General features: G+C 35.4%; 1 non-coding gene across 1 annotated transcript; it reads left to right on the forward strand.

The window, feature by feature from the left end:
• The first annotated feature begins 9167 nt into the window (after positions 1-9167).
• On the forward strand, positions 9168-9274 carry LOC145625855 (small nucleolar RNA R71). Its single transcript, XR_014110754.1, has one exon. It is a non-coding gene; the product is annotated as a small nucleolar RNA R71 (small nucleolar RNA).
• The last annotated feature ends 4382 nt before the right edge of the window (positions 9275-13656 follow it).

The following is a 13656-nucleotide window of genomic DNA, read 5'->3' on the forward strand; positions in this document are numbered from 1 at the left end:
TCTCCCTCTACACCAACAATCATTCTCTTCTCTCTTTCTCTCTTGCTTTAGCCTAAAGCCTAGTCACCTTATTCTTCCATAATACTTCCCCTAAGCACTCAAGTAGTCCATACACCCGAGGTTCCGTCCTTAAATCAAGGCGTGAAAGGTATAATTAACTGAGGGTTTGGACCAAATCAACTCTACTTTTAATTTAATTTAATTTAAATTTGATTTATATTTTTTTTATTGAAGTTACTAACAATTTATTCATGATGTAGCAATTTAAAGGAGCGCGTGAAATGTGATTAATTAATTAATTTAATTACTTATTTTATTTTTTTATTGCTAGTATCATGATTAGGTTAATTTATATTTGATTTAACTAACAATTTGTTGTTAAATTGCTTCCAATATTAATGTTTATTCTATTATATATTTATTGATCACCATATTTCATATTAAAAGGGAATATGTAATTGAAAATTACGCCTACTAAGATGATTTGGACAACCGGTTTAGGTTCCTTTTTAATCTTGTTATTAAAAAAAAGTGATCACTAATATTTTAGAATCACGTGTTGCATTAATATTTAACCAATTTAGCATAATAATAGTTTGGAGCGAATTGAATCTTTGTTTGCATGCCTTTAAGATCGCAGGAATCACTTTTCATAATAAGAATCGAGTAGAGGCCTATACGGGCAAATGTGACTCAATGACTCACTTTGTACCATCATCCCCGAACCTCCTTTTGTGGTTCCGAACCATATGGAGTTAGTAATCTCATGGATTATGAATGGGGTGTAACCTTCATGGGTCAATCGTTGTTGCCTATCGTTGTCCCTTTATCGTGGTTGCCTTTTATGATCCGTGAAACAAGTTCCTTAAAAATTTGTTGGCGGCTCCCTACTTTATTTGTCCCTAATCGTATACGTCAATTCCCACTTCCTATGAGTGCCAAGCATATTCACACATGCTTAAAGAAGGCGCACTTCGAACGACGCCTACAGTACTGCTTGGTTTAAAGAAGGTGAGTTTGTTTCAGGGGTGGATCTACATGGGTGCATGCCGATGCACGTGATTCAGCAGTGTGAAAAAAAAAATTAAGTTTAATTAAAAAAAAAGAAAGAAAACGAAAAAGAAAGACACGTGATCTGTGAAGCAAAAGGCCCTGACATTCTATCTCCTCCCTTCTTACTCCTTTCTGACTTCCTCCTTTCTCTCTCCTCCTTCCTTGTCACTCCTTCCTGACTTCCTCCTTTTTTCCTGACTTCCTCCTTTCTCACTCCTTTCTCACTTCTCCCTTCTCTAGCGTTTTTTAGCAAATCATGAGCATTCATTTTTTCTCTTCAAAGTTTACGGTTTTTTTGGTCAATCTCAACCATGAAAAATTCCAGATCTGGAATTTTCATGGTCGAATTTGACCTTTTAAATCCAAAAAAGGTGAAATATTTCAAGGTATGTTGATTTTTTGGGGTTGATTTTGTTTTAAGGTGGTTTAATTTTGATTTTGTTGTTTAATTTCAGTTTATTTTGGTTGATTTCGTTGATTCATGTTTAATTTTTGTGGGTTTTTGGTGTGATTTTTGTGGGTTTGCATATATGGTAATTTTTGCATTTTTTTTTTCTTTTTCTTTTTCTTTTTGTTGTATTTAGATCTGGAAATTTTATGTTTTTTTTCTTTATTTCAAAATTTTGGTGGTTTTTGGTTGGTGGTGGTGGGGTGGTTAACGGTGGCTGGTGGTGGTAGGTGGTGGCTCACGGTTGTTGGAGGTGAAAACGGAGGTGATCGGGGCAGGAGTAAGGTTTTTGGTGGTGGTGACAGGGGGAAGGTCTTTAGGGTGGCATTAGATCAATAATGTAGGCCTTTAGGGTGGCATCACATCAATAATGTAGGCCTTTAGGGTTACTCACAAGCATGAAAATCCTAGATCTTCCACTGGTTTGTTTATTCTGGAACTAAAAAGGATAAAGGGGTAAAATTTCTATGATTTGGTTTGCCAAGAAATGAAGAGGACAATGTGATTCTATGGAAGCTTGTTATTGCACTATAGTTCAATCTTGCAGCTTGTGCTCTAAAGGGTCGTGAGTATGAACAAACTAAGGAGCTCTGCTTCCGGGTCATCATGCTTGATAGCAGTAATGTCGAAGCCCTTCCTTAGCTGAAATCAAGATCTACCAAATAGAATAGGCTAATGAGGACCTTGGCAAGGCTACCTAGGTTGAGCTTAATGACCAGGACATTCTCTAAGAGATGGAGAAAGTGAAGGGCCTATGCTCCAAGGATAATAATCCCATTAGTAAGAGAGGTACTGAGGATTTCGATTTAACTCACTCACAATAAAATAAAAAAGGGAAAACTCAAGGAGTTGTTTATTAGCCTAGTGTGTAACCGATAGTCTTATGCCAACGATCTAAGTGGTGTTACGAGCTCGCTTGTCACGGATTTTGCTAGTGATATGGCAGTAGCAAGAGAGTTTTATCCCTACTCATAATAATTATACTTCTTTTGAAATAAATGATAAAGAATCAAACAATTCTTCAAACAATCAGCAATTAAGACATGGTAAGGACAAGTGACCAGGGAAAACCTATGTTTTCTCCAATGAAATGAACAAATTTTGGTCCCTAAAACTTACCAAAATTGTCTTTCACAAAACTCATACAAGGTAAAGACTTTCTTCAATTGTTTCGCTAACTTTTGGATGACCGTAAGAACAAAGGACATGGCTACAAAGGTTACGCATAACATTATGATTTACAAGGCAAGGGGCCCCAAAGGTCCAAAAGCCTTGTCCATGCTTGCTAGGATGGTGAGTGATAGGTCCTAATTTGTACATATTTTAGGTGTATATCTACACTTAATTGCTTATAGATTTAGAGGTATAAGGTGTATTTTTACATTATTTGCTTATGCTCTACTACTCTCCGTTTGTGTGTTTTGATGATTTTCAAGTGATTTAGATGCAAATGGATTAATGGTTGGCTAATTTTGAGTATAATAATCATGGATTATGAAGCTATATTGCGCAAGGATCTTAAATTATGTGTTCGAGAGGAAATAAGGATAGAAAGAAGCAAAGGCGTAAATGAAAGATTTGGCGAATATGAGTCCCATCCACTATCTTGATTATAACTTTTGATGTACAAATTATATTGGAGTGATTCAAATTTCATTTGAAATTAGACTCAAGAGATTTTTAACGATATATTACACGCCTCAAACAAAGCTCTAGAACTCAATTTATGACCGTTTTAAAAAGAGCTACGCGTGCAGCAGCGAGACACGGACGTGCCTCATGCTAGCACGTCCGCGCAAGGACGAATAAATCATCTTATTAGAGGAATATTTTCCTAATTCTATCCTAATTCCTAGATTTATTATAAATACTCCTTAGCTTTATATCCCAAAACCCCATTACTTTAGAACCCTAGTTTTCTCTCTAGTTTTATTTTATTCAAGTATTATATTTTCTTCTTCTCTCTATGTTATGTTTATTCCTTTTATTATGCTAGTGTAGATTTTTTTTTCTAGGGTTAGGTTTAACCCTACCCATGATTGATACTTGATTTGTTCCAATAAATTCTCAATTAATTATTTATATTGTTAATGCTTAATTGATTATATTGTGCTTATGCCAACACTAGATTAGAGATCATTAGTATTGTTATCATTCCATTGTTTTAATCGCAACGAGAGTTGGGTTTTAATGGAATTGAATGTATTAATTAAGTGTTTGAAGTGACGGAGTGAGACATGCAAGGTGGAGAGAATGCCACCTCGGGCTGAGGCTGAGGCTGGGGTGGTGGAACTGGTGGTGGTGGTGCCTGCCCCCTAGCGTTGGCAACTAGAAGATCATATGTATAGGATGGTTGCCCTGGGGGAAAGGCGGTCAAGTCAGGACTGGGTAGGGGAAAGATGGGCAAAGGTTGCTCGCTCCCAGTCCTAATACACCAGAAGGGTGTCTGCTCGCTATCTGGTCGTACCCACCCCAACTCCTCAAAATACCTAGCAGTCAAATAGGTATCTAGTCCACAGTTGGTCAGTTGGTGGGGTCCATCCACTACAAAACCGACCTTTTTCACTGCTATTCGAGTGATAAGGCCTCCTAAACGGATGGGGGTTTTTGATGTGGTGCTGGCCATGGCATGCCTACTCAGATGGTGAATAACAAACCTACCTATGTTCAATTTCCCGAACCCATACACATAGTGTCCTATGACAGCTAGTTCGTTAGTTTGGGCATTATGGGGCTCGTTCCTACCTAAAAAACACAAACCCGCAAATCTTTGCCAGATTTTTGGGACAGGGTGATGAATAGGTTTGGTACTAGCATGTTGGGGGTCAGGAGTAGGCAAACCAGTCAAAGCATGATATATGTCACCCATTTTATAGTCCGCATGCCATTGGTGAGGTAATTCAGAATTTAATTCAAATAATTTACAAAATTCTACATAAGTTAAACTAATATTCCTATTGTTCAACCTAAAAATTAAATTCGGCCCATTTCTACTACTAACAACTTGTAAAAAAGACAAGAATTCACAAGTTAGTTCTCGGAATGTAGGATAGTGCATATCAACAAATTTTCTCATGCCAATGTCATTAAAAAATCGTTTTACAAAATCATACAAACCAAATGATTCTAAAGTAGGGCAGTGTAACCACCGAGAAGGAATTACCTCACGCCCGATTAAGGCCCTGTTCTTTTGAGCTTCTGGGAAGAGCAGATTAAATTTTAGCCGAGCAGAGCAGATTTCTTTTGAGTAGAGCAGAGCAGAGCCGAGCCGAGCAGAGCAGATTTCAACATTATTATTAATACTATTATTAATGGTGTTATTATTAATACTATTATTATTATTATTATTATTATTATTATTATTATTATTATTATTATTATTATTATTATTATTATTATTATTATTATTATTACTACTACTACTACTACTACTACTACTACTATTGATAATGTTGTTATTATTATTATTATTATTATTATTATTATTATTATTATTATTATTATTATTATTATTATTATTATTATTATTATTATTATTATTATTATTATTATTATTATTATTATTATTATTATTATTATTATAAATAAATGTGTATCATATTTAACATATGTTAATAGTAGAAAGATAAAACAGTACAACTTAACATTTTCAAATGACTACAACCGCATATCAAAATAGGAATATAATTATATTAGCGTCTAACATCGTGCATAATTAACCATCCACTTCCATGTGATTGACATTCTCATCATCTTCATTGTTGCTTTGATCTTGGTTGTTATCATCTTCATTGTCGCTTTCCGATCGGTTAGCCCTCCAAATTTGAAGTGCTATATCATGTCTCACTATGTCCATACTATCTTTGCGCCATTGTGCATACATAGTTAAATCTGCAGCTCCTATATTCGCATCATGTTGAATGATTGGTATGCCAAGCTTATGCATCCGAATAAAATTATGTAGTGTGCATGTGGCAATAATAATTGACATTTGACTCTTTTGTGACGCCTGTGGCATGTTATGTAATATCCTCCACATTTTTTTCAACTGTCCAAACGAACATTCCACCTTCATTCTTAATGATGAATGTAGCTTATTAAAATGTTACAAGTTCATTACCTTCTACTATATGATAATTTTAATACTTCTAAGTTTCTTTTAAAATATTTGTAGGGAATAATAATAATTTTCCTAACAACAACAACAACAATAACAACAACAACAACAACAACAACAACAACAACAACAACAACAACAACAACAACAACAACAACAACAACAACAATAATAATAATAATAATAAAACATAATAATAATAATAATAATTTATAACCAAAATAATTAATAATAATAACAAAAATTAATAATAATAATAATATTTTTTTGAAATAATAATAATAATAATAATAATAATAATAATAATAATAATAATAATAATAATAATAATAATAATAATAATAATAATAATAACAATAATATTAATCATAATAATAATAAAACATTAATATTGATTGAAATTAAAAGTAGAATATTGAAATAATTATTATTATTGAATATTAATTATTATTAGTAATTATTATTTGAAAATAGAGCAGAGCAGATTTCTTTTAAGCATAGCAGATTCGATTTGAGTAGAGTAGAGCAGATCAGAGCAGAACAACTCTAAAGAACGGGGCCTAAGTGTTCTAGCCGCTCCTTTTGCTCTCGGGTAGCGATACGGATCGTTGGCCAATACGGGAGTTGCAAATCTGGGTCGTATTCCTCCCTCAAACTGGAGCTCCTACCGAAAATAGACCGAGCCCTCTTTGAAGCCATGGTAGAAATGGGTATGAAAATTTATTTGAATAAAATCCGAAAATTTTTATATAGAAATATAGAGGATGAAGAGAGGAGTAATAATATGTAAAAAGATTTGGATTTGGTTAAGGAATGAAGGAGAAAACTTAGAAAGAAGTTAGAGAAAATTTGAGTTTTAGAGAGAGAAAGTTATGGAGGAAAGAAGAAATGAAGGATGAAAAAAGGAAAAACGAAGAAGAAGATCCGGAATATAGGCGCGCCCGGTCGGGCGCCATACCGCCCGATCGGGCGATCTTGGCTATTTTAGATGTCTCGTTCTCGCGCCCGGTCGGGCGGCCTTCGCCCGATCGGGCGATCTGTTACCCGAATTTCCTTCAACTCTCGCGCCCGATCGGGCTATCTAACGCCCAAATTTTCGCCTCTCCTGGCGCCCGGCCGGGCGAAATTACTTGATTTTGAAGCCTTGCTCTCTCGCCCGATCGGGCGAGCTTCGCCCGGTCAGGCCCGAGGCTAAATTGTTGAATTTTCATTGTCTTCTTTTCTCCAAAATTTGGCAAACTCTTTTCCTTCAAACCTATACAAACACTCATAAAAACTCGTTAAATTCCCTCATCTCTCCTCTCATAAGAAAAAGGAAAGAAAAACTAGTCTAAAAAGCATTAAAAATACGGGTTGCCTCCTGCAAAGCGCTGGTTTATCTAGGTCCCGCACGACCTTCTTTCCAAGTATAACAACTAGGACCCTTGGCCTAACGCTTGATCGGGCGGTTTCTCACCCGGTCTAGCGGTGTTTAGGCTGCGACGTGGCTTCCTGGCATGCCCTGTGGGACGCCAATTCACCTTATCTGGTGGATCCTCCTTGACTTGGACCGGGAGGTCTTCAATGCTACGCACTAAAGATCCTTCTTTGATCGAGGGTTGCTTCAAATTGTCATTGCATTCAACACTTGCAACTCGATCTGGCGGAATACTTACCGTAGGCTCAAATCACACAACTTGCTTGATTGATTCCACCTTTTCGTCCTCAAAACCAAGACCAACAGTGTAGAGGGCTCTTTCTATTGCATCGACTTCCTTCTGCCATTTGTCTATCTCATCTGAAAAGGATGCAACACAAGATACCGCCTCCAAGGGATCTTTTTCAAGAGCTTGGGGCTTGTTAGAATAATTCTCAACCACATTAACACTAAAACATTTCTCCTCAGTCATGGGGCTTTTAGGGGTATTATTAAGATTGAAAACAATTTTATCATCCCCTACTGATAGTGTTAACTTACCACTTCTCACATCTATGATTGCTCCTGCAGTGTTAAGGAATGGTCTACCCAAAATAATTGGGGTTTGCATATCCTCAGCCATATCAAAAACGACAAAATCAACAGGTATATAAAATTTACCTACCCTAACGGGGACATCATCTAAAACACCTAAGGGGTATTTGAAAGAACGGTCGACCATTTGTAGAGTTATATTGGTAGCTTTTAATTTACCCATATTCAACTTGGAACACACAGATAATGGCATGACACTAACGCTAGCACCCAAATCACACAATGCATTATCAATCATTAGATTGCCTATATGACAAGGGATAGAAAAACTACCCAGATCTTTTAATTTAGGTGGAGACTTATTTTGAAGTACGGCACTACACTCTGCAGTGAAAGCTAATGTCTCTACGTCACTAATAGACCTTTTCCTTGTCAATATTTCTTTCATAAATTTTTCATATGAAGGAATTTGTGTGATTAATTCAGTGAAGGGAACTGTTACCTTCAAATCTTTTACCATCTCCAGGAACTTACCAAACTGCTTATCCAAATTTATCTTCAAGTGACGATTGGGGAATGGAAGTTTGATAATTGGCTTTGGAGTATTGTTGCTCTTGTCTGGAGTAGCAACCTTCTCTGGAGTCGTACCCTGCAATGTAGAATTAGATATGTTAGTATTATGCTTTAGCCCTGCAGGGCTATTAACTACATTGTCAGGTTTAACGGAATCAAGATTAACATTATTTAATAAAACAGGTTCATCAACTCTGGGCATAGGGGGCCCTTCATAGTTTGAACCACTCCTTAGAGTAATTGCATAGGCTTGATCCGTAGGCCTGGTCGGCTGTGCCGGCAGAGCTCCTTGCTGGCGGGCTTGTAGAGTAGCGGAAAGTTGCGCAATTTGATTATCTACAATTTTATTATGTGCTAGAATTTGATCAATTTGCGCATCTCTACTCTCCATGTGCTTCTGCATATTAACCAACATTGCTTTAATTTCCACCAAAGAAGGGTCGGAAGATGAGGAGGTTTGTTGTGGTTGGTTCTTCTGGCCAGCATTGGGATGGTAATATTTCTGCTGATGTTGTTGTGGCGCCTGTGGTTCTTGTGGTGGTGGATTTTGAACATTAGTACTTCGGTAGGAAAGGTACGGATGGTTCCGATACCCAGGATTGTAGGTGTTGGAGTATGGATTATTCTGCCTATAAGCTTGAAAGGCATTAACTTGCTCCACGGAACTCCTGCAATATTGTTCCCAATGACCTAAAATTCCACAATTATCACAGAAAGCCTCATTAGAATTATTATTAATCGCAGAAACATTAGTTACATTGGCAGTGCTAAGATTATCTAATTTTTGGCATATAGAGGTCAGTTGATCTTGCAAAAAGGATACAGAGTCAACACTATGTTTCCCCTTGTTAGCAAATCCTCTAGGATTCCCATATTGGAAATTATGTATCGCCATATCTTCAATAACCTGACCTGCATCATCAACATTAAGATTCATAAATCTCCCACTAGTTGCAGAATCTAAAATTATTCTAGAAGAATTTACAATGCCATTGTAGAAGGCTTGGATTAACTGCCATTGTGCTAAATTATGGTGAGGGCATTCTCTTTGTAGGTCCTTGAACCTCTCCCAAGCTTCGTATAAAGATTCATCGGCTTCTTGGGCAAAGTTTTGAATCGCACTCCGTAGTACGGCTGTTCTCTCTGCAGGATAATACTTATTATAAAAATTCAAAACAAGAGTTTCCCAGTCAGTTATACCAAGTGCAGTTTTATTTAAGCCATTAAACCACAATTTAGCTTTTCCAGTTAAAGAAAAGGGAAAGAGAATCTCCCTGATTTGGTCTTGAGTGACCCCGGCTTGCCTGATGGTATTGCAATATTGACAATAGTCGGCAATGTGAAGATTTGGGTCTTCACCCTTAGCTCCACTGAATTGCTTCCTCTCTATCATCGTTATAAATTGAGGTTTAATTTCAAATTGAACCCCATCAAGAGCCGGAGTGGGGGTGAGATATGGAAAATCTATAAGCTTTGGTTGTGAGTAATCACTAAGCTTCTTTGGAACCACCATCTCTGATTCTGCGTCTGATGATACCTCTGAATCGCTAGAACCAGTTGGAGGGTCTCGGTGATTATTATAATCACCAGAATCCACCAGGATTTGCTTGTAGAGATTTTTCTGTCTATGGAAGGAACGTTCGATCTCAGAATCGAATGGGATGTACCCTGATCTGGAACACCTGGGCATAAACAAAAAACTAGAAGCAAATGTGAGATTTGCCTCAAAGAACTAAAGTTCTCTGAGACAAAAAGAAAATAACCTAGACTACAAAAACAATCAGAAATAAAAATAAAAACCGTTTCCCCGGCAACGGCGCCAAATTTTGACAGGGTAAAGTCGTATCCCCAAATCAAAAGTAATTCCTAAATCCTCTAACTAATGTAGATAGGGAAGTAGGGTCGAATCCACAGAGAAACGGATCTTTCTATTCCTAATTAACTAATATAATCTAGATTATGAAGTAACCAATATTTATAATTGAATAATAAGCTAAACTACGGAGATCAAGAATAAGGAGAAAATAATATATAAAAGGATCTAGGGCATAGGTTTACCAATAAATAATATTCCAGGGTAGAATATAATAATCATTCATCAATGCATATATTAATCAGATTATAAAGGGCTTTCGCTACGTATTATAATCACACAATTAATTTACCGGTATTAAATCTCATCTTTTGAATCTCGACCTAACCATTTATAAATTAACCTGCCTATTGAAACTAGACCTAAACATCAATTCTCATCTGTCGAATCTCGAATCAATATTGTCAAACTCTTGCATAAAAGATCAGGCCTAATCTAGTCACAGAGCATTAAATCAATCAATAGGAAATTAATCTAGCATTGATAATTAACAACAATAAATTACCCCTTCATATTATTTATGGATCCCCATAAACCCTAGAAAGAAAACTACTCTAACATAATAGAAACTAAACTAATCAAATCAATAAAGCAAGACATGATTAAGGGAATAAAATAAACAACTAAGATTAAGAGAAGAGAAATCGTTACCAAAATAAATCTGGCATTAAGAGTAGATTAAGAACAAAGGTTTAAGAGAAAGAAATCTAAGAAAACAATTAAGAGGGTAAAGAAAGAGTAAAAGAGAGAGAGAGAGAGAGCCAAAAATCGTATTACGGAGGAGTATTTATACTCCGTACAAATCCTAAACTAAAACAAACTTAAACGACAAAATTAACTCCTAATATTTACACGCGCCCAATCGGGCGCGCCTTTTTGCTCGTCAGTATAAATCTCGCGCCCGGCCGGGCGCGTCACCGGGCGCCGACCTTAGCTTCTCCCGCCCGGCCGGGCGCGCCTCTTGGGCGACTATTTGAACTATGATTGGGTTCCAATTCTTCGGGCCAATATGGGTTTCCTCTTCCGGTCTTTAATACTCGGTCCAAAAGCCCCGGTATCACCTACACCGAGCCCTTAATCACCGGTTCTATGGTTCTAACCGGCCCTGGGCTATAAAATCTGGTCGTGCTTCTCCAGTGCTCGTGATTGCTCCAAAATATCTCGGGAAAATACTCTAAAAGTGTAAATCCCTGCAAAAGTCAACCAAATTTACGAAAATATTAGAAAACACCAATTAGTAATAAAAGTGGCTCTAAAGAGCCAAAAACACTACTAATTATGACCAAGGGACGGGGGTAAAATACTATATAAAATAGACACATCACATAGCTGAAGTAGAATCCATGTGTTCTAATGAAGATAATCCCATGACTTTAAACATAATCTTTTTCTTCATACTCCTCCTTCATCTGCCACTACTAGAAAACAAGGAACTCTACACATGCCAAGGGTGAAGAACAAGAAAGATAAATTATATTCTAGGTTCCATTTTTCCAGGTTGAAGAAGCATAAAGGATCAAGCTTGGAACATTTTTTTACTCATGTTTGTGATCATATTTATTTGTCTCCTTTTTATATTGTCAAGCAAACCATGAATTTTGTACTCCCAATCCCCAATCTAGGTCTTGTGTTAGTATAGATAAATGATCTAATCTCTCTCCTTTTTATTTACTTTTAGTGTCGAGTTAGTTGGGAGCTAGCTTAGTCTCCTTTTTAATTTAGCTAGCGTATCTTTTATTAGTGGTCTATTCGCCTATTTTTGTAGTAGTGACATGTTAGTTCTTTGAATCAAAGAGAAAGGTCTTTGCTTATTTTAATTCATGGTTTGTTTTATTTTGCAATACATTGTCAATATTTGCACCTAACATTTTAACACATATCCTAGTAGCCTTATATTTAAAAATTAAAAGAAAAAATTTCAGTATAATCACATCATTGTGTGGTCTTCTCAAAGCAATCTCATCTTTGAGAAATTTTAAAATAATATTACTTTGACTCTAATCTTCTTAAAACAATCGATTTTACCTATTTTACCATCATCTCCCACCTCATCATCTTCTTCCATGGCAAAATATTTGAGTGAAGGGTTTGGTTTCAAGAAGTAAGGCGGGGTGTGGTGGTCAGCGATTCGAGTGATGGGTATGGTTTTGACATGCTAGGTATGGTGGTTTTGAGGGGGAAAAGGGTTAGGTTTTTAAATTTTTGCTAGGTGGTGTACAATTTGATTGTGGTGATGGGTGAGTGTTTAGGGATTGGTTGGTTAGTGGTAGGAAAGAAGGTGGGCGGATGGGTGAGAAGTGCCATTGAATAGTTAGGCAAAACTATTTTTTTATGATAAAACTCCCAATAACAAAAAGATACATGGAAGCCAATTTCTTGAACCAATTACTAACGTACCAAAATCAATCAAAGGATTGTTTAGAGATTTGTGGGTGGGATTATTATTTCATTTTTAAAAAAATTAAATTAATAATACGGTTTTGAAAGGTATTCACTTTGATGAAGTCCAATTGGATATGAGATGCTTAATTACTATCAAAAGGATTTGAATAACATCCTTTGAATAATCAATAATATACGCCAAGTTGTAAAAAGTGAATATATAGATCAATAACAAGTGCCAAATAAAAATAAGGTATGAATATGATGTAAATAAATAATTAAAAAAAAAATTTAAAAAAAAAAAAAAGAAGAAGAAGAAGAAGAAAGTAAAGGTGCAATAAAAAAAAATAAAAAAATAAAAAAAAAAAAAAAAAAAAAGAAGAGAGAAATATTGAAGTTATACGAGTAAAGTTGCAATTTGGTGCACATTAATTTAAATGAAAATTCAAATATGATGTTCATCACTCAAAGATTATCAAATTAATTTGAAATACATCTAGATTAAGAGGAGGTTCCTAACTTTTGCACATCTTTGATTAAAAAAATTAATAAATAAATAAATAATAAATAATTAAAAAATAAAACATTATAAAATGATAGCTTTTGACATTATTAACTTAATTATCAATCATTCAAGTTTGATGGTTACACAAGGATAGCTTTCTTGGACAAGTTAACCTTAGTTGTACAAGGTATTAACCTAGCTGAGAAATTCCTTAGAGTTTTTGAAAAATCTTGGTTCTGAAAAGCATTTTAGAATAAGAAAGTTGTATGCATGAGTTGTTTGAAAACACTTTTAAAAATGAAAGTTGTTGAACATGAAATTTATAAAAAGTATCAAGTCTCATCCATGAGGAGCTAAAATGTGGAATCTTATTGAGATTACTTCCATAAATACGCTCTAGTTCATGCGACAACAAGTTCCCCTTATTTTGAACATAATGGGAGCAAAATTTTGGAAAACAAGTTAAGAAAAACTTGAAATAAAGGACTTAAAAATGATAAGATTAGAACTATTAGGTTAACGGATTATGCACATGCATTGAAGCTAAGACTCTAAAGTCGAGCTCCAATAAGAAGTTAACTAATACTTTAAATATTATGTGTTTGATTTGATTTGTTAGATTTATTAGTGTGATTAGTAAATGTTTATAATGCATAATTTGGTTTGAGTGATAGTAGACATGAGTTACTTGACATATGAAGAGTGCATCTGGTGCAAGTAAATTGAACTTCTAATTGAAAACTTTATTTGCTTT

This window comes from Chenopodium album, chromosome 3 (assembly GCF_948465745.1).
Source record: "Chenopodium album chromosome 3, dcCheAlbu1.1, whole genome shotgun sequence".
Taxonomy (NCBI): Eukaryota; Viridiplantae; Streptophyta; class Magnoliopsida; order Caryophyllales; family Amaranthaceae; genus Chenopodium; species Chenopodium album.